At 43.9% G+C, this 26,143-nt stretch overlaps 1 protein-coding gene across 2 annotated transcripts in view; it reads left to right on the top strand.

Annotated features, from left to right (window-relative positions):
- The first annotated feature begins 396 nt into the window (after positions 1 to 396).
- PTK2 (protein tyrosine kinase 2) overlaps positions 397 to 26,143 on the top strand; it is an 878,302-nt gene continuing 852,555 nt past the window's right edge. The window contains exon 1 of one of the 2 annotated variants that reach the window (XM_086966271.1): positions 397 to 622. The gene's annotated coding sequence lies outside the window, so the exon portion shown is untranslated. The remainder of the gene's footprint in view (positions 623 to 26,143) is intronic. The other variant, XM_086966270.1, reaches the window with a different exon arrangement.

Here is a 26,143-nt window from a genome sequence, read left to right as displayed (position 1 = left end):
AGCTGTGTATTCATCCACTGCCCAATCTTGGATGAAATACTGTTCCTTATAGAAAAGCCAGGCCTATAATTGGCTGTGCTAAAACGTGTTTTTATTACCTGCCGTTATTTTACGAATAAAAAATGAACCTGGGTTGGATTCGTTCTGTTTTACTTTTTAAGGAATGAAGGTGGCTTCCGAGCTGTGCCAGGGATGAGAAACACCGATGAGTGCTGTGGGCATGGGGTGGCACCCTGGTACCCCTGGGCACGGATCCTCGCGCCTCCCTCTCTCACCGCACGGGCACCTCGGATGGGTGCCCTGCAGCCCCAGCTGCCCCCGCAGATGCCCCAGCTGCCGCCATGTTGTGCGCTAGGCGGGCCCGGGCGCAGGGAGGAGGAGCGCTCCCGGGATGACGCTTCCCAGGCTGCAGCGCGGTGCGGGATGAGGGGAGGGCCCTGCTGCCGCCGCCGCCGAAGCCAGGAGTGCACCGGATAGGGAGGCACGGGGGACACCCGGGACCGGCGGCTCCCAGACACCCACCGACCGCGGGGCACCCGGGCAGAGGCGGACCCGCAGGGAGCGGGCATCGGAGGAGGGAGCGAGGGCATCCCGGAGACCCCCGCACCAGCTGGGATAGGAGGTGAGCAGAGCCCGCCGGGGCTTCGGGGAGCCCCCACCGGGATGGGGCATGGGCCTCTGTGCCGCCCCCTCTCGGGGTGCTTGTGTCTGCCCCCCTTGGACCAGCCTCATCCCTGATCCTTGCTCCATTCCCTTCAGTTGTGAACCGTGCTGGAGGCAGCCCATTGTGTTCAATGCCGCTCTGCACACTGATTTTTTTGGCTGACTGGAAAATGGTTCAAAACGTGTGTTGGCGGGGCTGGGAGGGGGTGTAGGCGCGCTCTGCAGTGTCCAGCTGACATGCTCTTCCCAGGAAGAGCCTGGGAAATCCAACAGGATGTGTGTGTGGGGAAGGGGTGGGGTGGTGGGACCAGTCCTAGCTTCAGATCGCCCCTTATTTCACAGGGCAGGGATGCACTCACAGCGGGGTGGCAGTGGCAGCGCTTCTAACGGGAACTAACAGCTGCTTTGGACAGTTCTGGAAGGTGTAGCAGTGTTCATCTAGCCTGGGGTTATGCTTGGTGAGATGCCAAGTATGCTAGGTGTGAGGTAACTGCAGTGCCTGCACACACCTCCCAGCGCCAGGAAGTGTAGACATGTGTTCTTGGTCAGGGACAGAGATTAGTTCCATGCCTTCCTGGATGGGTCAGGGGGCATTTGGAATGCCCCAAGAATAAACACGAATCACAAGAATCTATATCTTTACAGTAAAGCTATGATCTTTAGGTATTTCTTTCTGGGTGAGCTGCATTTCCATACCACATTTAATTGTTGCTATGTTGTAGCTTTATGTCTTTACCCAATACAAATGTATTACTTCTTAATTACGCTGATCTGTTATGCACATCCGTAAACTATGCACCTTATTAAACTGTGTGCACATTGTGCGTTGAGAAGTAAAACTTCGCGGCAGATGAGACAACTTGCCCTCACGTCATGATTTCAAACCCAAATATCTCCCCTCAATAAAAAAAGCAATTCTCGGGGTGCCTCATGTGTTCTATATTAAGGGTTCAGGTCTTCATGCGTTGTCTAGGAGGTACTGCGGCCTGTGTGGCGATTTCTCACTTTTTATCGCCCCCCTGGAGTTAAGTGCTCCGATCGGTGAGTCTTTGAGCCCTGCCTGCATGAAATTAATTTTTTTTTGTTATTATTATTTTAAATTGGCAACGGTGGTTGTAAAACCCTCACATCTGGCGAAGACATCAGAGCATACCATGCAAGTGAGGCGAGTTGGCATGTAGACGTCATGCTCCTTGGTATTTCCAGTGAACCCTGAGCAGTCTAAATTCACCAGTTTCAAGTAGCCTGCTCGCATTTCGCTTTAAAAAAAAAAAACATCGGATTTTCCTACTGTTTGCACGCACACTTACTCACTCGTGTACCATTGGCGCCTGTTTGTAGATTGACTTGTATTATGATAGACACGAACCCGAGCTGCATAATGCATAACTTTGTTTGCAAAAGATCCTACCTTTCTCTGGTACATAAAGTTGAGGCGGTGCCACCTACCACACATTTCTGATGTCATCTAGAGGTTAGTAAGAAATCGGTTGCTGTGCATCATCTTTTCTCTGTTTCAGTATGCCATCATTTGATATTAGGTTTTGGCCTAACATATTCGTGGTGGTGCTTAGCAAAACATAGGACAAAACTCCCAGTAGTCAGTGTATGGTTCTCCAAGCAGTTACCACTAGGAGATGCCAAGTGCTTGTTTGTGTTAATCATGACAGAGTTATAGCTCCGTGCTGTGGAAATGGGCATGTTAAATCAGCAAAAATAGTAAAAACGTCCCTTACCCGCATTAATGCCTGTTTTTACTGCTCAGCAGAATTTCTGATACCCATAAAGGAAAGATGCAGTTGGAATGTATTGGATTTGCTAAACCTATTGTTTAAGGATATAACATTTAAAAAATAGTTTATTTATGATTTGGTATCATTTTTATAAGATGTTATTTATTGCTTGAGTTGGGACACATGCCATATAGATATTTTACCATGCTGCCATAATGGTTTAACTCTTCTGACCCAAAATGTTTTCCAACTGCACATCGCTGGACAAGTGCACCAAATCATTTATGCATCATGTTTCTTTTTTGATCCACACCTTATGATTTGGCTAAATGGAAATGAATGAACCTTATGGCGCTCTGTACTCTCAGGCATTCAGCTGTTTACTAGTCAAACATAACCTGAAAGTATTATTTGCCGCATCCGAATACGCTGAATTCTGTAGTATTGCACCAAACCTGCCGCCTCCACTGAGCCAGGTTTGTGTGCTCTGCACTTTTGTGATACATCTCTGCTGTCTCCTGGCGTCACGAGAACATACCTTCTGGTTTGTTTATTATTAGCTAGCTTGGTGGCAAGGTACTAGGTATGTGTTGGTGTCTTCATGGAAATTGTGATGAATCCCAAAGCAAGATATACACCGCCTCTTTACCCCAGTTCACACTTGAACTGAGGTATGTCTCTCGGAAGAGAGGATGAAACATGGCTTTGTCTTTAGGGATGAGGCCAGGGGTCGCCTGGACATATATGCCTCTCAGTGGCACAAACTAAAACCTCGCACCAGAACTTGCAACGGGAACTTTACTAAGTTGTCAAATTCCCTTAGTCTTGCGCATCAGAGTGCAAGGCTTCCCTCAAAATTAAGTTGTATTGGTTATATCTTTTGGTACAAAGGTGATATTCTTAACAGTACTCATTTATGTTTAGCTCAAAAGGCTGAAAAACTCATATATTCCAACTCGTCATCTTAAATTAAGGCCAAGTGTCAGCGAAGTGCACCGGGCCTTCCAGCCACTCGCCTCTTAGAGTCCACAATCATTTGTAATATATTATTTTCCCATTCGAATATATGTTGCTCGTTACATCTCATCTTTTACTGTTGTATTTACATGTCGAAATGGTTACCAGTATCCTGAGGGTCCATCAAAATGTATTTATCATTTACACCCTTAATTAAATTGAAATGGGTTTTAGCCAAATAGGCATGGAAAGTTGACAGTAACAAATAGAATCTCCGAAAGTGGCTAAATGAATAAGAAATAGTAGCGTTTTTTCCCTTTTTTTCCAGAGTTTTATATAGTGCAAACTCGACCCAAAAGTATCTGAGCCTTTACATGAGCACCAGTTGCATTACAGATGACAAACACGTTCATTTTGTAAGGCACAGGGATATTAAGTGATTTGCCCAGAATCGCAGGATGTTGACCTTCCCTGCCGAGACTTGAACCCGGGTTCTCAGCTTTGACGTTGACCGCCCTAGCCATTAAGCCACATCCTCTCGAAGAATGACGTATCTCTCAAATGAAATTGTGACACCTGTGTTTGGCTAGCTGTACATTAACAGCTTGCGCTTCAAACCTCCCAGTAAATGGCGTAATCTCTAGTATCTTGCTTTTGTGAATGTCGGGTCAAGATGGAGAATTGCGTTACCCGCCAGTGTAGTCAAATATTGGTGGTTTCTCTTGGCTGTGGCTGGCAAAGGAGACTGCAAAATGCAGTTTCGTTGCTTGAGTGTCCACTGAAGACTCTTTCAGAGGGTTCTTTTGGCACCTTTAAGATGTACTTCTGGTGGTTCACCAGGCGCGCCCTGACCTAGAACCCTCAAGGGAAAAGAGGAAGGCTAAGAAACGCATGCAGCTGGGGCCTGAAGGCTGACTGCAAATAGATGGGTTACACCTGGAGTCAGATTGAAAGAAAAGCAGAGGACAGAGGTGGCTCGAGATTCCTGGTTGAAGGCCTGGAGGGGTAGTAGGCATAAGCAAGTAAGTCTGTTGGCTCTAGCCCACATTTTCTGTGCTCCTGACCTTGAAGACTAAATGTCTTGACTGCGGTGCCCTGGATTAATTCGCCTATTCCTGATGTCTGGTGTTGTAGCAGAAAATACGGCACCAGAGGGAAATGGCAGCAAATCTTTTGCTATGGGCAACAGCAGCACCAGCAGAAAGTATTGTCTGCCTTGATTTATATTGTAAATTCACTAATTGTGTATGGCCAGCTGGCTAAACCACCAGTTGGGCAGATTCTGCTGTGCCAGGGCCTAGAACTCATAAGTTTTTAGTTTATGTTGTATTATCTCTGTCTCCTCAGTTCAGCCTCAGACGCACGTTCAAGGTGAAGGCGGTCGCCACGTCTCTGCTTCAAAGATGCTGTCCAGTGAGTTCATCTTTAACCTGTAAAAGGCGCTCATTGTGGAAAGTTCTCTATAAGTAGATTGCTGGCATCTGCCTGCTCATATTCTGTCTTTCCTGGCAAGTACTGCAAGGCTAGCGCTTTTCCGATGAAACCGGATGAACTGCTTTAGGATTTAACAATTCTTCCTCCAGCATGTAGCTTTGGTACCTCAAAAACGATCAACTTGGAGTATGTCTAGGTTAATCTGTGGGTAGGGCTGTCCCTATAGGCCAGCATTTTAGCCAACAGTTAAAGGGCGATTTTTTTGCCTATGTGTACCAACATGCCAGGACTTTTATGAGACACTCTGAATACTTGCGGGGTACTAAAAGTGCTCTTTTTTTGCGACCTTACAATAATAACGTTTTTCTGAGTATAACCTCAAAACCTCTGAAAGACTGGGTGAAAAAAACACACACAGGGACCTTTTGTTAAAGGGATAGTATGATTCTTTACTAATATGTATCTTTAAAAAATAGCAATTCTCCGCTATAATTACCCCCACAACCATATTACTCAATTAACAATTAATTAATTAAAGAAACAACTTAATTGACAAACTCATTTATGACCTGAAATGTTGAAGTTTCAGTGACAGCCAACAGGTATCCTCATAGAGTTTCCATGGATGTGAAAGGCTGCCATTCCAAAGAGAACCTACAAATTGCTTCACCAAGAGCATGCGGAAACAAGCATTTACAATTCAACGGTCTCGCCTTTTTTTAAAGTTAGAGCTATTGGCATTGTAAATGACAAACTTTATTTATGTGTTGGTTTTGAAAACAGATAAATAAATGGCATTGTCATTTACAATGGCAATAGCTTAATCTCTCGTAAATGCGACACCTATTGCATTTGCACACACACACAGAGCCACACACACAGAGCCACACACACAGCCACACACACACACAGCCACACACACACACACAGAGAGTCACAGACACACAGAGCCACACACACATAGACAGAGCCACACACACATAGACAGAGCCACACACACAGACAGCCACACACACAGACAGAGCCACACACACAGACAGAGCCACACACACAGACAGAGCCACACACACAGACAGAGCCACACACACAGACAGAGCCACACACACAGACAGAGCCACAGACACACTGAGCCACAGACACACAGAGCCACACACAGAAGACACACACACAACCACACACACACAGAGCCACACACTGCTCTTTCTTCACCTGGTCTCAGCTGTCTTGAAGGCCCCGAGAGGAGTGAAGAGGGTGCGAGCTAAGGAACTTGCTTGCTTTCTAGAACATTCGCTCCATCCCATAGTTCCTTTGCATGAAGAGGAGGCTGGTACATGATTATGGGTGGGTCAAGAGGTCTGCCCAAATGATGCGATGTCACTTCCGCTTTGCCTGACATTTGACTTTGTCGCCGTCCTTCTCTTAAAGGTCCCAGGGACGGATAAAGACCCCACCCTTGGCAGTGATATTTTGCCCTTGACTGAGAGCCCGTGAAAGCCTGAGGAATCCAGAGGGGGCTTGAAGAACTCTGGTCTGGATGAACGGCCTAGAGGTCGCCGTCTTGGGCCTGGCAATTGCGGGCCTCCATCCCTAGACACGGGCAGGGGTTCGTTCCTCTGCCCCGAGAGAGGATGTGAGCCTGCAGTATGGAGCGGGGGAGGGGAGTATTTGCAGGTGGGGGGGTCACACGACTACTATTGTGCAACCAGAAGCCTTATTCAGTGATAGGAAGCCCCTCCCACATAGTGTAAATCTGGGTTGAAACATTGTCATTTAGCATTTCAGCGTAATGCTGGCAATCACAGCTGACGATAAAATACTAGCAATACCATAATGAAATGAATCAAGTGATACAACGAACTCCATAAGAAGGCATTTCTGTATTAACTGTTCGGGGATATGCACGTGGATCTATCTGTCCATTCAATGTAGACTTCCGTATTTTGCTTTTGTGTCACTTAGTATGCCTGTTCCCTCTTGCAAACCTTGACTCCGTGTGTAACGGTATTCTCACTTGCGTAGCATCATCGATGTAATCAAAATGGCTTTATATAAAGGAGATCTGAATCCACCTAGGGGGTGTCCGGCTGACGTGGACTCCATAGAGCACACAGCTGCAAGAAAACATTTATGGGGGGCACGTGAACGAGATCTTCAGATGCCCGAGCATGTTGCTAAACAGCACACTTGGAGTGACGGATACAGCGGAGCAGTGTTCTATTCCAGGAAATCCCTGCCAAGATGGACTATAAACTCATCAGACGGATAACATGACAAAGGAGACTTGCACATAATGAGCACAACATCCCCACCCTCTCAGTGATACCTATTTTATTAACAAAAACGCGCCTATATATGTACAGAATTTTAGAACGACTCATCACTTTGGGTCACAAGCAAAGTGTGCGCACATGAGAACTGCATCAACTGACCCACACTTTTGGGGGCAGAAGTCGATACAATGGTACCAGATCTGTCTAATTGTACAATGTGCAATGAGGCTGTGTATTTTAATTTGGGGTACGGTTAAAAGTGTTATAGGGCGAGAAACCGCACAAAGGTATGAGGGCATAAGTGAAAAAGACTTCAACGCTGGTGCCCCTTCCAATAAACAGTTGTATATCTGGAGAACATCACCACAAGACTGACGTAGTGTGGCAATATTTTAAGATTGTAAAGCACAAGACACACTTTCCCAGCCACGACTGAACCCTCCCGAATGCAATACACGTTACAGTACTTGCAGGTCGGTACATACTGAAGTGAGTATATCGGCTACGCGTATGCCGGATGGGAGCGCTTTGGCGCCTTCACTACTCACCTCCCGGACACATAAAAATACAGCCATGCTGTTGGCCGTCGTGAGAGGAGAAGCAGCGTTTCACACTAACATACACAGTCAACGACTAACCTCCTCGGTACTCACCATCTCTGGCCCCGCCACTCTTATCGCCACTGGTTTCAGAGGAGAGAGCGGCGAGAGATGAGATGTGAACGGGCGTGGCTAACTATTTAGACAAAGACAAAAGACTAAAGAGCGTGCAACCTGAAGATACATAATACTTGCGACTCACTGTCACGTGATTAAAACGTCACGTAGGATAAATATTCTGTTTTCTTCAATTTGAGTGGCAGGAATAAGGTAATCAAGAGAAGAATAATGACCGTGACGAGGACTGGGATCCTAGGGCTCATGCTCTAACAAGCGCTCGCCATTTGTCTCTAAGCCCCGTCCTTTTGCGATTGGGGGGCTTGCTTTTGACTTTCTTTCTAGGATGTAAACAAGTCAAAAACACGCTCCCCAGTCTGAAAAGGACGGGGCTTAGAGACAAATGGTTCTTCTTTCTACCTAGACCCCGTCCTTTTGCGATTGGGGGGCGTGTTTTTGACTTTCTTTCTAGGATGTAAACAAGTCAAAAACACGCTCCCCAGTCTGAAAAGGACGGGGCTTAGAGACAAATGGTTCTTCTTTCTACCTAGGCCCCGTCCTTTTGCGATTGGGGGGCGTGTTTTTGACTGAGAACGTCACTAGTAGAACAAAACTAAAAAACACGCCCCCCAATCCGAAAAGGACGGGGCTTACATGGAGAGAATGACAACACTGAGACCTCTTCTCCAATGGCTGGCCGCCGTTAAGGAGGCCAGACAATAGAGAAGTGGGGCAGGGTTAACCCTCGCTACTCAGTCATTAAATCTCGCGAGCGATACTGCGCATGTGAGCAGTCTTCGCCACGCGAGACCTAAAAAGTGCTTGAGTTCCATTGATTGCTATGATTAAGGCTCCCAAATTTCTGTTTTTACTGATTTTTGCAGATAAATACATACAGGAAACAATGTGTTTCCTGTCTGTATTTATTTTTAAAAGCAGAAAAATTCAGAAAATTGTCCTTTTTGTGAGTGACTTTCGACACAGTCCTTTATGAATTTCAAGCCAACATCTGAGCTGAGTCAGCATGGGAAGTGGGAAGTTAAAAAAACAGGATTGGATTTACTTAAATGTAGGCATATATTAACATATATTTGGTCATATTGCTAATATTTACATGTGGGTGTAGTTTTCTGCTACATTGGCTGCTTAATTTGCGAAAATACAACCGGTTTTAAAGTATGAGTGCATTTTTATCAGTTAAATAAATGTGGAAACACCATGTTTAGACTCCATTTGTTATTGAAGCCCAAAATAAATACGGGAAAATACCAGTAAGATGGGCAAAAAAGAAATATGGATAAATAATGAATGACATGTTGAAAAAATAAATACCATTAAAACCAAGAGCCCTACATATAAAGGTCATCCACACTATGACCCGTGAACAAAATGTCTACGGTTTCAATAACATAACATGGATCTCCTCACCAACATTATATGGATACATAATTAGTTTATGCCCAAGCAGTATTAATTTAAAATTACCCAGTTGTCCCTTCCTACTTCCAGAAAGTACCCTTGTATCAGTGCTGTTAGTACATTTGATATTCTTTTATCACAAATGATCATATGACCTTTTATGTTATCTTAACAGAGATATGAAAAGCTGTCACAATGCCCTGTACGCAGTATATACAGCAGTGGGCAGAGATGGGCTAAAGGAAATAGTTAATATAAATTTTGCTATTTGGTTTTCGGACTTGAAGTGAGTTTCTGGACCCGATGGCAGGTTTTCATACTTGGTACAAAATTATTTTGCACTCTTCTGAGCCTCACCCCAGCATTTCCTGGAGAGGGGATATCAACACCTTGCTGTTAAAAGTCAATGCCTGACTCCGAAGGCCATCAAATTATTTTACCGAATGGAGTCTGCAGGTCCATCTTTGATCTACGAATCCAGTAATGGCTGCTGGGGCAAATGTAATAGTCAATCAAATGCGGTCTGAGCAAAGATTTGGCTTTTGCATCTGTACCTACCTGCAGGGGGGGCAGGGGGCGGGGGGGGGGGACCCCAGACAACTTCGAGGTGTCCATGAACAAAAGCTCCCTTTCTGATGGAAGAAAAGCGCAAGTTTTTGAGATTATACTCCCCAGCATCTCGTCGCTGATCAATCTTCACTAAACTTTTTAAGATCCACTGAAAATTAGTTTAAGGTATTGTCAAAGGGGGCCAAAGTTCCTAGCAAAACTAGCAAAAACAACTTTCTTTTCAATTAATTGTTGTATGTTTCTTCCTCTGTATATTGTAGACTTATTTCGCTAAAAAATGCTATCCTCCATTTTTGATAAATGTGCATTCTGATACCACAAATTGCTTGCCTGAAGAAAATTATGTTATGAGCTGGTAATAACTTTTTAGGTCTCAGCCTGCGAAAGACTGCGCACATGTGCAGTCGAGCTGGCGAGACTTAATGACATAGAGGGATTTTCACTAGCGAGGTAAAGCCCCGCCCATCTTTTCCATTGGCTGCCGTCACCGTTCATGCAAAACGGTGGCCAGCCACTGGAGAAGAAGTCCTAGTGACGTTCTTCTTTCTCTGTAAGCCCTGTCCTTTTCAGACTAGCTTACTTGACTTCCTGCTGGCGTAAAAGCTTTCTTATCTTCTTTATGGGGCCAGATGGCCCCATAAAGAAGATAAGGAACCTTTTATGCCAGCAGGAAGTCCGGAGCTTGTTCCGAGCGCTTTTTTTCAATGTTGCATGTGGTCACATTGTACTTGTAATTATTATTGTTTTACCGTTTCTCCTACCGTATTAAATGGTTTTCAGTACTATGGAATCGGTATTTGCAGAACGTGAGACTGCCACTGAAATTAGTGACGGGCACCCTCATACATCGACAATGAAGGGGCCCGACATTTAGCTGCCCGATGAGTTACACCCAACACGAGCTAGCTGTGGGCATGCCTTATATACTGTTCCACAAAACTGTGCCACAACCTATGTTCATCTTGTGGCGAAACCACGGCACCAAAACTAATATAGTAAAGTGTTTTCACAGGGTTCGGGTAATAAAGTTGCCGCTGGTGGGCTCAGGTGCCAGAGCCCGGCAGATAGCAGCGGATCCAGCAGGTACAACGCGCCGCCAGCAGCCTCCGCTGTCTGTCGCGTGCAGGCGGAGCAGCTCTGCCTTAGCACTGCGGCAGCTCTCACTTGCTGCACATCTCAGCGGCACGCCTCGTGGCAGCGAGAGCTGGAGATCGGGGTTAACTGTGGAGCACCCGGCTGGTGCGGTCCCAGTGCCGAGGGGGCAGGGACTACAGGTCACAGGAAACAAAAGCTCAGCGTGGGACACATGGCTTCCCATTTGCAGACTTGTGGGTCTTTCTGTCAGGGCTTGTTGAAGAAGGCGCGTGTATTAACGTCCAGCTTTGGGAAGGTGTGCCAGCCTTGTGGCAATGAACTAGGCAACACCCGGCATCGGGTAAACTTTCCTCCCCGAACCACGTTGGAAAATATGAGTTGTAAATGGAACACCACTATTCAAAATCATGGGAATTGGCTGATCGTTCATTGTAATGGTGTGGAAAAGAAAGGGGCGAAGAGGTCTGACTGACTGTGTGACTGACTGACTGACTGACTGACTGAATGACTGACTGACTGACTGACTGACTGTGTGACTGACTGACTGACTGTGTGACTGACTGACTGACTGTGTGACTGACTGACTGACTGACTGACTGACTGACTGACTGACTGTGTGACTGACTCTGTGGGTGGATGTGTGTGGGTGGCATTTGCGAGAGATTAAGTTATTGGCATTGTAAATGACAATGCCATTTATTTTTCTGTTTTCAAAACCAACACATAAATAAAAATGTTGTCATTTACAATGCCAATAGCTCTAACTTTTGCAAAGGCGAGACCGTTTCATTGTAAATGCTTGTTACAGTTTAGTAGTGATGTTACCGCTTCATCTAGTCATTGCTTCTAGGTGTTTGAGTGCTGCCCTTCTCCCTTCCATGCTGTGAGTCAAGAGGGGATCTGTGTCAATTTACAGGATGAAAACGATATAAAAGGCTCCGCAGACCAGTGCCTGCCCATTCACCTGTGTACCCCCGACTGCTTCACCAATCCCAGAAGATGCAAAGTGGCCAGCGGAGCAGCAATGGCGAGGGTGTGCCTGTTCTCACATGCATTTGGAAAGTCCTGGCAAACTCGCACCCAATTCTGAGGTTTATGGCCTTCTTGTAGCCTTTGCTAACCTTTCAAAAATCCAAAGGCTGTGAGATAGCCAAATGGAAGGAAGTGGGGCAAACATTATATTGTCGGTTATCAGTTTTTATAGTACGCTTATCACCCCTGAGGGTATCCAGGAGCCTGAGGCTGACCCCGGTGGGCTTGAGAGAGCGTGGTCCTCAGCTTCTTGCGGAGTCAAGAAGGGAGGAGGAGGCTCTGATGTGTTGCGGGAGGTTGTTCCAATCTTTAGGAGCAGTGTTTTGTAAGATGCAAAGCCCTGCTCTGCTGTTGTTCCAGTGTTTTCGCACTGGGCCCGCTGTGGGGGTTCTTGTGTATTGATGGATGTTGATTGTATAACTGACTATGGTATAGTCTATCCAGGTGACAGGTCTTGGTGTGTTGATCGTAATGTTGTTGAAGGGTCTGAAGAAGAGAGATAAGACGTATCCGGAAACGTGGGTGGGGTCCTGTTTGTCTCACGTTTTCAAGGCTGTCAAGGATTGCAGCTGATTTGTGGTCCTTCTGGTCTTCTAGATGAAAACTGAGGTCTACTAGTAGGATAAATTGCAATGGAGTTAAGAACTAGTGGGGTAATAAAGCCCGTAATGTTGCCGGCTCAGGAGTTTGGGTGTGGAGGGTGGGTGGGAGCAAGAAACCATGGTTCCACTCAGGGTGAAATTGGGTGTGATTTATATTTTAAAGTAGAGGTATTCCATTTAGTTTGTTCAGTCTTCTGTTGAGGCAGTGCAGTTGACGGTGTCTTTATAAATTATGGCAGTTCCTCCCTTTGGCCTTTTTAGGCGGTCTTGCCTGGAGATCTTGTATCCATCGGGGATGGCAGCAGCGATTTCCGGCGTTGAAGCTGTGGTCAGCAATGTTTCCTTGAGGAAGAGGAGTTCCGGGAGGCATCATCCAGCAGGTCCCAGATCACTTTGTTGTGTCCGCTGAGCGAGCGGGTGGGTGTGAAGGAGCATGCATGATGTTGGGGTGTGAGGGTTGTGAGTGTTTGTTGGTAGGTGTTTGGGTGTGGGGCTGGGTGTTGGGAGTATGTTCTTTGTAAATGCAGGAGTTTCTGGAGCAGTGCTGCTGGTGAAGTGGCAGAAGGACCAGGTGAACGCCCCCTCAGTGTTGTGTTGTGGTGTGTGGCACGCCAGCAGAGGGCGGTGTGGCGTCTGGGGTTCAGAGTGCGAAGGAGAGCAGCGGGGTAGTGGTGAGTCGAAGGAGGATCAGGGTTTCTGGTGCAGTTCAGACATGGACGGGCAGAGACGAGCTTGTACCTATTGCTCTCCAGCCAACTTGGACTGGTTTGGGAGTAAAACCCTTTTAGGTAAGGTGCATTGATTTGTGTAATAATAAGTGAGAGGAGTCCAAAGGTGTACTTAGGAGCCTACCACCGGGCTGCCCAGTCTCCATTCAACGCCCTGCCTCTTTCTCTTGTCCCCCTACACTTTCTGCCTGGTAATTAAATTTAAAAAAAGCCCTCGTTTCCCAAAAATGAGAGCTGGTGCCCACTGCTTGCAACCACCTGCATACGTCTGGCACTGGTTGGGTGCATTGTTCTCAGTTCGACAGGCAAGGGCAGTGCATCCAATCCATTTTGTATTTTTCCTACGTTCTGTAACTTGTCTTGCTCTTGTAGATGTAAAAACAAAACCAAAAGACTCGGAATACGAATACAGCCACCAGCCTGGGTAGACACCTCATGCCTAGGACAAGTTAAAACACTGTTAGAGCTGGAAACACCCCCTTATTCTATAAAATGTTATACCCCCTACTGTACATTTAATATTATATTGCAGGCCACCTTGGAGTCCTGTGACCTCATAGAGCCACAGCTTCCAGCTTTGTGCATCTACTTGGCAAAGAACACCTTGGCACGTTGCAGTATCCTTGTAATGCGCGTATTATGCACGTATCAAGGCACATTCATTCTTAAAGCTCTTCTGCTGTAGTACCCCATAGGGCTCAGTCTGTGCTATATTAACAAGTATAAATGTGAATAGGCCCCACTCTTCGAGTTTTCATAACCACCTTTAATGTTTTCCGGCCAGGTGAGGATACGCTTTCTAAAGAAAGCCCTGGCTTGTCTTCCCCTGTGTCTGCAGCTTGCTTTACCAGGGGGGTGTGATTTCCAGCAAGGGAATGTGTCTCTACATAGCAGCCACACCAAACATGTCTTACCAGAGGTACTGATGTGTGAAAGCTGCCTGCTAGTTTTTTCCCCCATAGTGCTGATCTATTCTGCCTGCTTCTGGTGTTGCGTGCACACAAGTGTACTATTTGCGGGTGAATTGTATACCTTACCCAATTGATTGTCCCAGAGTTTCTCGATGGCTTGATACCGCCAGTTGCCAGAAGCTTATACTGTGTGTAATCCATAGATTGGGTTTGTGAACGCTCCATTCAACCTGAAATGACATAATTGGAACACAATCTGTTACTTGCATGGTTTTCTATGTTGCATATTGTAACCTTTTATTTTTTAAGTTCGTGACAAATGTATCAAAGTTATGATTTTGCAACAAATATGGCATAATCATTATATACAACTGAAGGATGAAACCATTGCAATAATGCTTCTTAAATGGACATTGGCGCTCAGTTATTTCGAGAGAATGCAAACTGATGCTGTGCGCTTGGGAGTTTGGAGTATAAAGAAATTTTGTCTGCAAAATTTAGGACAGTCTAGGACAGTTGTTTGAAGGCTAAAGATGAGCAGGTGTTCTTTTATGGGAATAATTAATGTATCTGAGGCTCAATAAGTGGCATGTGCACAAAGAATAACACTAGTAGTTTATGTAAGATTTTTTTATTTTAGTTTTGAGATTAGTTTAAAATTGCTTTTTAGTCATTTGGTGTATTTGAGGGAATTTTCCTAGTCTATTACCAAATCCACTGAAAGGGGACGCAGCTTCTTAGACTTGTTCCAAATAGAAACTCTATTCTACGTCTTAAAATACAGTATCGTATAGGTTGGCTTCCTGGCATCCTCCTCTTCTGCTTCGATGACCTCTGCTGTTTAAGTACTACTACTGCTTGAACCAGATTGTCAATTTTTTTCCTGGATGGAGCGTTAGACCCCATCTTACAGGTCCTAAAGTCTCACTCTAGAATCCGAAGGTAAAGTTCCCAAGATCTTAAGGAGATACTTGACGGCTACCATAGATCCATCAGATGATGGGAGCCGGGAGGATGCGGATATTGCTATGGACGGGTAGGACATGGGTCCATACACTGTGGACTGTCTATGCTGTACTTTATGCTCTGTTACCTGACGGGTAAATGGATGGGATTGCCTGGTTTCCAAATAAGGATTCTGCTTCGACGATGGTATGCTGTGAGTAGTGTGCAGAAAAGGTTATGGGGGATGATTGCATAAATGGCATGGAATGGTGATGGAGAGTGGCTTCTTGAGGCGAAATTAACTGTTATAACTCATGCTGCCCTCTTCACTGGTATTGGTTAATACTGCACAAGTTTATTTTTATTACCTGGTATATTCTGCTTGTTATATGACTGTCAAAATATATGGAGCAGTAGTCTCACGGTCTTTGCTATATGTACAAATGCATCTGTATTAAAGTTCAGAAAAGTTACAACTACAGGTTTAAACACGAAAGGTTTGCTACAGGGTTAGACGACTCCAATGTTATAGGGGGAAAAAAAAACAGAATCTTTCATAGACCTGGGACTTATTCGTACCATGAATGGTTTAGAATGTGCGAATGCTCTTCTGCCACGCCGCCGAACCTCTGGGTTGTCGGCTATTGGGCTGTGTAAATCCTCTAATCTTGATAAGGTATAATACCAGACGCGGCCGGCCCGAAGGGTTGTAGGCACTACGCTGTGTCATACTGTGAGTGTACAATAAAGGTCTTTTAAAAAAAAAAAAAGTTCCCAAGATCTTGCCATGATCCAGCAATGTCCAAGAGTCAAACACATCAAGAGCAAAAGGAGTACACCGGATAATGAATGTGTATTGTATGCTCAGTGGCCACATTGTGGCAGGGTTGTAACATTACAAAGGTACTGGGTGCTTTGATTAATCTATCAAGAGGTCGCCTAGTGCATCCATTTCCCCTCCCGTATGGGTGAATTTTTGTAGCATCTTGTTATTCCTCATTGCAAAAGGCTGTTACATTCCATGTGAGTGTCTTTTTGCCAGGCCACATCTGCACACAACCAAAGATAGTTGTACAAGGATTCAGAGTGGTGATTAGGGGTAGAGGCCTGAACAGAATTTCTACAACTTAACAGTTCTGCAGCCTTTCATGTAGCCACTTTGTCTCCCTGATCTGGAGAGCTGCCCTTCATCCCTGCAAAGGGGCTACCTCATGGAAAGAGCCTGTGATCCGTTTTGTAGACATGTGCAATGCAATTACCCAACACGTATTGTAATTGCATTTATACAGTGCTTACAGCATTGGGTAACCCTGGCAATGTTAATGTTTACAGTTATGTTTACTGTATGGTAGAAAAACTAATGTTGTGATGGAGAGATTTATATTTTATTCTAGTAAACAATGTTCTAAGAAGTCCATGGGGTATTATGTTTCTGTGCTTAGATCACTTGCTGTGACTTGTCCTGCAGTAGATAAAATGAGTTCCAGATGCAATAAGAAGAGGCATTTTAGTAGAGTGGGCCGGTCAGCTCCCAGGAGAGTGAATTTGCTGCAGAACTAGAATGACAACATATATGACAATTTTGAACAGGATATCAACACTGTTTTGAACATAAGTGGGGGGGAAAAGTATAGCAACATTTCCCTCATGTGAAATTACAATTGATGGGGTTGTTATGTGTGCTAGTGGATTCGTGCGCTTGGTACACTGTTATATCACATGCTATGGTTAAGGAGAAATGGCCCAATAACATTTTATTGCTTCCAGATGTGGTACCTTATTGTTATACAGGTCATAAAATTGGCTTAGTAGGGTATGTTTTGGCAAATTTAAAGTTTTTTGGATGTCGCACTTATGGGAAGATTTACTTGGCTAGGAGTGGACAATCCTAGTTGGGTTGCTCACACCAAGAAGACATGGGTATTAGATTGGACCCAAAAGCTGATCCTCCCATGTACACGATTGGGAATCCTTCCATTGTCAATTGTGGAGAAATAACTGGAGGACTGGATGGATTCATTCGTGAGTTAAAATCGTAATTTCCTGAAGTTTTCAGTGACCAGTTGGGTGAATACCAGGGGATTAAGCATCGCATTAGATTGTGTGACAATGCTAGTCCTAGACGTCTTAGGGTGAGGAATGTATCGTTGTCTTACAGGAGCAAAATTGAGAACATATTGAGTGATATGTGTGAGAAGAACATTATTGAGTCTGAGGAGTCATCCCCATCGGGGTCTCCGGTTGGGATTTTAATTAAATCTTCATGGAAACTGAGGCTCTGTGTGGATTTTTGCAGCCTTAAAAGTGCTATTTGGATGGAAGCCCATCCTCTTCCTAATTTACATGGGATGGTTACCACTTTAGCCGGGTCTAGATCTGGTTAGTGCATATCATCAAGTTTGCATAGATGATGATTCAAAAAATGTTACAGCTTTCATCACTCCAGAGGATTGTTTAGGTTTTGCTGGATGCCTTTTGGGCTTGCTAGCACAGCATCTGTTCATCAAAGGCTAATGAAAGAAACTCTTGAAGGTTTAAAGGGCACAATAGCCTTTCACTATGACACATTGGTGTTTGGCAAAAGACAGAAGGGCATGATGACAACTTAAGGAAGGTTTTAGCGGCTCTGTAATCAAAGGGTCTAACGCTACGCTCAGACAAGTATACATTTAAGAAATGTGAAGTGGAGTATCTGGAGCATAGCATTAGCGGTGGGGGTATTAAACTCAAATGTAATCATGTGGAAAACATCCCTAATGCTCCTGTTCCCACCCGCAAAAAGCAGTAAGTAGTGGCCTTTGGACTAACTTAATTTTATGCAAGGTTTATTCCTAATTACACATCCAAAGTGGATCAGTTCAGGTGCTTCTTAAAAAAGAATGCAAAGTATGCATGGACTGAAGGTATGACTGCAGCTTTTAATGTTGTGAAAGCTTTGATCGTGAACGCACCAAGTCTTAAACATTTTATGAATGGGAAGCAATGTGTTGTGATGGCCGATGCCAGTAACTGTGGATTGGGTGGTGTGTTGATGCAGAGAGATCATGGCAAGGAGTAAATTGTGGCGAATGCATCAAGCGCTATGTGAGATGCTGGGAAGAATGAATCTGTGATGGAGAGAGAGTTGTTGGCCTGTGTGTGTGTGGGGAGGGGTGAGGAGCAGAACATTTTAAGACTTTTTATGGGGGACAAAATTAATCATTAAGATGGTCCACAGGCCACACGTGATGGCCCGTGGTGGGGGGGAGCTATGACTGCGAGGTTGGCCAGATTTGCCTCTAGATTGCAAAGTTTTCAGTATCAGTTGGAGTATGTGCCCAGAAAGATCTAAGTGCATGCTGATTGCATTTCAAGGTTACCAGTACCAGGAGATGATCCCAATGAGACAGATATGGAAGAATGTAAGTTAGCATTTACGTTACAAGATAGCAATTTGGTAGGTTTAGAACACCCTATTGTTCCCGAAGCTAAATGGAAAGAGGAGATGGAGTAGGATGGTGAGCTGAACAAGGTAATACAGTTTATTTTGTGAGGTTGGCCAGAGGTAAAAGATTCCAGGAGAATTGATGGGTTATTACAAGCGATGGAAAGAATTTACTTTGGAGAATTGTATCATGGTGCGAGTGGACAAGTTCATACTTCCTTTTAATCTGATAAAAGTTATTGTGAACAAAGGTATTGGTGGTTGGGGATAGATGTTTTTGTTCAACACCAAGTAAAGATGCGAGGAGATGCGAGGAGAGTGTGCTTCTAGGGACAGATCGGCTAAAGCATAGACTACTAATTCACAGCCGGTTGAGTTTCCTGAAGCAGCGAAAATTGGGTCTGGATATTATTGCCCCTTTTGCTATGTTACCAAGACAGGTGGCATTTGAGGTTGTGCTGGTTGATTACTACTCAAAATGGCTTGAGATGATTAAAATGGTAAAGGAAGTCACTTCAGAAAATGTTGTTGTGTTCTTGTTGAGTTCTTGGATTACATTATTTGCAGAGAAGGTATTCCCCAGGAAGTGGTAACAGACAATGACCCCCAGTTTGTCAGAAAATATATGGAGGGTTATTTATAGAAGTGTGGAGAGACACATTAGAAAATTGCTGTGTTCCATCCCGAGGCGAGCGGTCAGGTTGAGAGATTCAACCGTATGGTCAAAGAAGCTATTCAGCTGTCTGTGAAAGGAGGTTTTAATTTCGATTAATGCGTAAAAATCTGTTTCTGGCGTATAAGCCCACTCCCAATTCTGTGATTTTTGTGAGTCCTTTAGAATTATTGAGAGGGTGGAAACCTAGCACTAGGCCAGTGCCCTTGTGGCTGGAGAACAAAAAGAAATTGTGGGTGAGGTTGCAGAGGTGGATTTTAAAGGGAATCGAAGCAGAGTGCAGGAGTCCAAGTCTAAAATGAGAAACGACTTGGAGGAAGGGGAAGTGAGCTGTAAGCAGGCAGGTAGAGAAGGTGGTGACATGGTTGGCTTCAAGAAAGGAAGAATGGATGGTAATGGGATTTGCTGGTTGGTCGGAATCCACACAAGTCATTAAAGTCTTCAGGAAGGCTGTGCGAGTGGATTGGGGGAGCGGGCCCAAAGTCAGGAATCTCAATATGGTATCGTTGTTCAAGGATTGGAAAGTGCATCATCAGGGATGCACCTAGGAGCTTAAGGTCATGTCGACCACCCATGAGGTTCCAGGAATATGTTTTAACGTAAAAAAACGGTTTAAGTGTGAAGGTGTTTTACATGCACAAGCGTGACATGTCTGTTACGCTTGTGCGCCTTTTGTACTTTTCGTATAGTGCTGTTGTAATGGAATAGACACGAGCGTGACATGCATCGTATAACGCTCGTGCCTATTTCAGATGATGCCTTCCTTGTGTGCGAACGGGCTGTTTTCAGCTCGTTGAAGGGCAGTGTACATTCGAAAAGAGCTTGAGCATGGGGTGGGGATGTGTGTATGTGTATGTGTATGTGTATGTATATATATATATATATATATATATATATATATATATATATATGGTATTAGTTGGCTTCTCTTACTTGCCTTGTCCGTGCCATCTTGTGAATGAATGTTAAGTTCATGGCAGAACTTAACTTCGCCCGGAGTCTTCCTTTTTGTCTTGTGCGCTACCACTTTTCCTACAGTATGGACTCAGCAGATGACTTTGGCCTTAAGATCCCCATCTCCTAGCAATCACTCTCCCAAAATACAAGTTACGAGGAGGACCGATGGTAGTCAGTAGAAGAAGGTGGCTGTCTGTGACACAGGGTTCAACTCTAACTTTGGAGCAATCCTCTATTGTACTTCAGAATACCTGGCGTTCTTGATCGTTTCCAGTTTTCTTTTAAAGCTCATTTTATTTGTATTTATCTTTGCGCATTCAAATGATACACTGGACACATCATAGTAACACACAGGGCAGGAGTTGGGGTTACACATAGGTGAATGGTGTCCACCCACTATTTTCACAGGGTGGACGCCGTCCACCCTGCCAAGAAGTGTAGCCCCACTGAAAAATATGCTAAATTCGTCCCGGTGTAATTTGCAAACACCGGGACACTTTCAGCAGCGCCTGCCCGTTTTGTCTGCTTTCGATCTGAAACAACGTGCAAGTGGGCGGGGGCTTTCTTAGTTCAGACTCCTGCTGGGCCTGTAACAAATAATACCACTACTGGGTTTGGGCTCCCAACAGTAAGGCCAAGCCACTGACGTATATTTAACAACACAAATGCCAATACTGTTCTTTTACTTATCGTCTAATCAATGCGACCATATTGAAACTTCAAACAACATGTGCTGAAGACTCCTAGTTCTGTCTGAATCAATCTATGTTTTATTATTTATTATGTCAGAAGAAGAATTTTTGATTTTGAAAAACATTTACATTTTTACATCATAATTGCAACACAAATATCACATTAAAACATTCACATATACAAATTCCTGATTTCCCCATACAAACTCTCTATCTCTCTCAGTGCACTCTCAACCCTCTCAATCACCTTTTTTAAACACTCAAACATTCATACACTCCATTCACAACTAACATTATCTATTTACAATATAATTGCCGTTCAGTCTTTTTTTAACAATGCCATAGAAAAAACAATATCAGCACTTCATCTTTTTATGCATAATTCAAGCTTGATTTTGATATTCTTATGGCTAGAAACAATGGTCTACGCGTTTCGAACTCTTGTTGGATGTAGAGTTCTCTTCAGGACCCAAAGCTTCTCTTGATACGCTTTAATCAAACCGACGTTGGAACACCGGCAATCTTTTTCGGCGTCTTGCCCGTCGCAATCATTCTAGACTGATTTTCCAACGTCGGTTTGATTAGAGCGTGTCAAGAGAAGCTTTTGTGTCCTGAAGAGAACTCTACATCCAACAAGAGTTCGAAACAGGTAGACCATTGTTTCAAGCCATAAGAATATCAAAATCAAGCTTGAATTATGCATAAAAAGATGGTGCTGATCTTGTTTTTGAGAGGATTGATAGTGTTCTGAGAGAGATAGAGTTTGTATGGGGAAATCAGGAATTTGTATATGTGAATGTTTTAATGTGATATTTGTGTTGCAATTATGATGTAAAAATGTAAATGTTTTTAAAAATCAAAAAATTCTTCTTCTGGCATAAAAAATAGTAAAAAATAGATTGATTCAGACAGAACTAGGAGCCTTCAGCACATGTTGTTTGAAGTTTCAATATGGTCGCATTGATTAAACTATAAGTAAAAGAACAGTATTGGCATTTGTGTTGTTAAATATGGGCCTGTTACAAAGGCCGAATCTGAGGGGTCATCAGGCCTCCTTTTGTTGGAGTCTCCTGGCTGGGAGCAGTCAGGAGCCTCACACCTGATGCCAATGAAGTGGAGGGGAAACAAAGGCTCACACATTGCTAGCACTTCACACATACTTAAGAAAGGTAGCTTTTCCCTTTGAGTCCCTGTTTACAAGATATGCATTCACTGTAAGAACGTCAGATGTGTTGGTCTTTCCCTGTATTTACACAAAATAAAAAATACTAATAAATAATAGGTCCATTTATAAAGTGCAATGGTTACACTTATACCAGCGTGTCCCCGCGCTGCGGTAGAGTTAGCCAGGATTCAGATACCCACTACCCTACTATACTTGGGGAAAGAGGAACGTTTTTAATTTTTTCCTGAAGCATCTCTCCTGGGCCTCCATTCACAATTCATATAGTGCTTACTACCGCTGAGGAGGAGGTGGTTTTAGTTAAAGTAGTAACGAAGTGAGTTATAGTGTAATTACAGCTTGGGGAAGTCATTAGTTAGTGAGGGCTATTCCCTTTAAACCTGGCTAGTTTTCCACTATGTCTTTGTACCGATAAGGCAGAATATTGAAATGTACAATAGTCTTCAATGTATGCGACTTAACTACGTATGTATGTATGTATGTATGTATGCAATGTTCGTTGAGCTAGGAAGTATTAGGGAGTGGATTTTGATATTTTTGTTAACTGCTGACGACTCTTAAAACCTCAATAAAATTTGTTTGCAAAAAAAAGACTTGGTTGGCCTTTTAATTTAATGTTTGTCCAGAAAAACTGGTATTATTTTTAGCATAATAACTTGGATTCCATGCTCTAAAAAACTGCAAAACACATATCCCGACCTCCTTAAAACCACGGCCAATCACGGACTCTGAAGACCTCCTTCTTCACCAATGTAAACTAACGCCTCTCACTGGCTCAGGGCTGACGTGCCCAGCACCACCTTGTATTTCGGTTCTCCCATTCCAAGATGTACCAGTCTCCTGCCACTAGGGGGCATCGCAGTGCAAGTCTTAGCAGAACTCATCCCAGGGTTGAACTACGGGTACTAAACACAGCCGAGTGTAACTTCGGAATCTTGCATGAAGCTTCATTTGGCCTTTAACTGCCGTTGCTTCTTCCACTTTATCAGCTGGAACCCTCTGGCGTCAACCTCTTAGGTTTTAATAATTCAGGCGAGAAATTAAATTTTCTGTAAACTGTGTTGATGACGTCTTCTTCCAATGATGCCTGGAGGGGAATCAGTTCTCAGTGTATTTGATAGAAGCTCCTCAAATCAAATAGATGTAAACATTTGAATTCAGTCAGATCTTAAAGGGTATGAGCGTCTCGCAAATACTTGTAAAACTACTTTTAACAGCTGCAATAAATCAGTTGCTGAGTTCGAAATAGAAAACTGCTTTTAATTAAAACAACAACACTTTTTGAAGTTTTGTCGGTCCAGAGTAGAGGAAAACCCGTCTTCTTTACCCATCCCTCGCCACTAAAGTCACCAACAGGCGTTCTAGACCGTTGTTTAGATAACGTCAGCTGGACTTTAACATCAGTCACCCAAAATCATCTTATGTGTAAAAGGATTTATTTAAATAAATAATACAAACGCTTTTAGCATAACAATTCTCTACTATTTTGCCTGAAACTATAAGACGTACTTTTGAAGTAGGAGTGTCCAAAGTAAGTCTCTAAAGGCTGGATCCATTCCAGAATTTCTGACTCGCCCAGTAAGATATTTAATCACTTGGGCTTGATCGTGCTGTCACGTCCCACGTCGATGGTTGTACTTTCACTTCTGTGCTTTAACCAGGGCTATTGGAATTATTTAGCATAATGCGGCACATTTTAGAAGAGTGTTACTTCATTATTTCTTAATTTTTTTAAACTTGGAAACACTGTCTGGGCATTTGTTGCACCTCATTAGTACCAGTTTAACACCCAAATATAGCAATAAGCAACATTTAAGGTGACCAGTCCAGTTTTACAAAGGGCCTTCCAGCGCACAGCAACACTTGTCGCTGCATTTTTAGTAACTTTTGAACCATTTGAGCTAGAAACTGTATTTTTGTTGTTGTTAAAATCTGGAGATTGTGTAGGCAGATGATGGATTATGTGGGAAATCTATAATTATGCAAAAATCGCCACAGCCGCATATTCACTTAATTCCAGTGGCCCTGGCTTTTGCGCCATCCTTCCATGTAATACACTGTCTGTCATTATAAGTTTGTCGGACACTGCCCCTACAAGTCCTCCTCGAGAGCTGCAGTCCTGTAGGCACAGACCAAGGCAAACAATGGTGTATTATACAATTAACCAGCACAGGAGTTCTGAAGATATATACGTTATTTGTTGCAAAGTAGTGGCACAGTCCATGACAAAATAGAGTTGTAAAAAATGTTTTAGAAAATATATTATTAAGATGACTTTTAGTAGCTTCCGACTTTTATCTACCTCTACAAAAGTTTTAAAAGTATTTTCCTAAGGAGCAAATAAAGGTGGCATTAAATCTGTTTAAGGTTTTCTGAGTGTAGGCCACGTATCCTACACCATTAGGTGATTGCACTTCCAGCATTAACGCTCGTTTTATTTCCTACAAGAAGTTTCTAGGTAGATTGTCATTGCTTGCTCCTGCCTCTTTAAGCCATATCTTTGTGCTGTTAGTAGTTGTTCGCTGTTTTCCTGGGACGTTGTTATTAACAGGCACTGAATGTGCACGGTTGGTTGTTAAAAATAGTATCAAAAAGCAAGAAAACAAGTTGGGAAGAGGAAAACAATGTAAGAGGTTAAGAATAGTGACAATATTTTAAAACGCTGCATTTCCGTTTAAAATGTATGTTTAAAGGACAAAAACGGATTCAAATTTGTGGCTGCATCAGAGGGCAGTGGGAGGGGCGTTTTTTGATGCTTACAAACAGGAGATAGCAGAAAGACAAGGCAGTAAATTAAGTGGAAAAGATGGAGGCACAGGAGTAGGCGGGAGTAAAAATGGAAGGTGTAAAGCTGGGGAGGAAGGTATGTGGCTGGTGGTAGAAAATATAGGTGCAGGAAATGTCCCCCTCAAATAAAATATTGATATATAATATAGGTGGGAATTGTGGAAATAGTGCGAGTGGGAAGGGTGTCATGGTTTTAGAAGCTGGGATGCTTCAGAATGGACTACCCTGTGCTGTTCTTGGGGCCGCTCTAACTTAATGGTCACAGGATTCTAAACTCCCCTTTATAATATAAAGATAAGCAGTAAAACAGCATCTAAAAACACATTAAATTCTGAAAATACTAGCTGAATAAGTGAATTCAAGGGTGGAATTAAAACATTTGTTATGATTTATTATAAAAATTCAGAAGGTACAATACAGAAAGTAGAAGTACAGATGCATAAAGTTTGCCATGAAGACTCCCAGTACAGAATAACAGGCAAAATCAAAAATAGTCCAAGTGCCAAATGAGCAGCAAAATCAGTAAGAAATTGGACAGCATCCTTAGTAGCATGGATGAGGGCTCATGGGCAGGGTCGGACTGGGATAAAAAAATAGTATTGGGCACCAAAATAAAAGAGGCCCCCATTCGCACAGCATATAGCTAAAAAGTGGTAATATTAAGAAAATACACCTGTAAAAACTAGCCCACCTGGTCATAAAACTGGCCCCACAACTGCCACAAAAAAAAGTCTGACGAGTGCAAAGAAATCGCCCCACAGACCAACCAATCGGGTACTCCCTGATCGCCCTATTGGCCAGTCCAACCCTGCTCATAGGAGTTCTGGCTCACCGACAACTTTGAGGGTTTATATAGAAAATCTTCTCATTTAACAGAATGGAACGTTGAGATTCATCTCGTGTGAGCAAAAGAATTACAATTCTGTTAAATCAAGAATCTCATTCATTCTTACCACCTAAGCACTATCTCTATATGAATATTGACTCAGCCCCCTCTACGCTAATGTGATCCAGAAATGTCAGAACATACAAGTTACAAAACAACAGTGAACTATTGTGAATGAATGCCATACTAAGAGCAGGCGGAAGAAACCTTGAGAATTTAACCCCTCCCTCGCTGGTGACGGAACTGCTCCGTCATCAGCCGCGGTCGCGCTGTGCTGATGACGGAGCGGTTCCGTCACGGCCCGCTCAGCACGCCTGCGCAGCGCGGATTCCGCGCCGCGCTGAGCGGTCCATTAAGCGGGTGGGGCCTTGACGGAACTGCTCCGTCATGAGCACAGCGCAACCGTGGCTGGTGACGGAGCAATTCCGTCACCAGCGTGGCCGCGCAGCCCCCCCGCCCCCTTAGCGCTGCGGCGGAATAGCCACCGCAGCGAAGGGGTTAAACATTATTGAGCCCGTTCTAGAGA

This window comes from Lissotriton vulgaris, chromosome 4_1 (assembly GCF_964263255.1).
Source record: "Lissotriton vulgaris chromosome 4_1, aLisVul1.2, whole genome shotgun sequence".
In the NCBI taxonomy this organism is placed as follows: domain Eukaryota; kingdom Metazoa; phylum Chordata; class Amphibia; order Caudata; family Salamandridae; genus Lissotriton; species Lissotriton vulgaris.
Note: the sequence above shows the minus strand (reverse complement) of the source record. Positions and strands in the feature narration are given on the sequence as shown.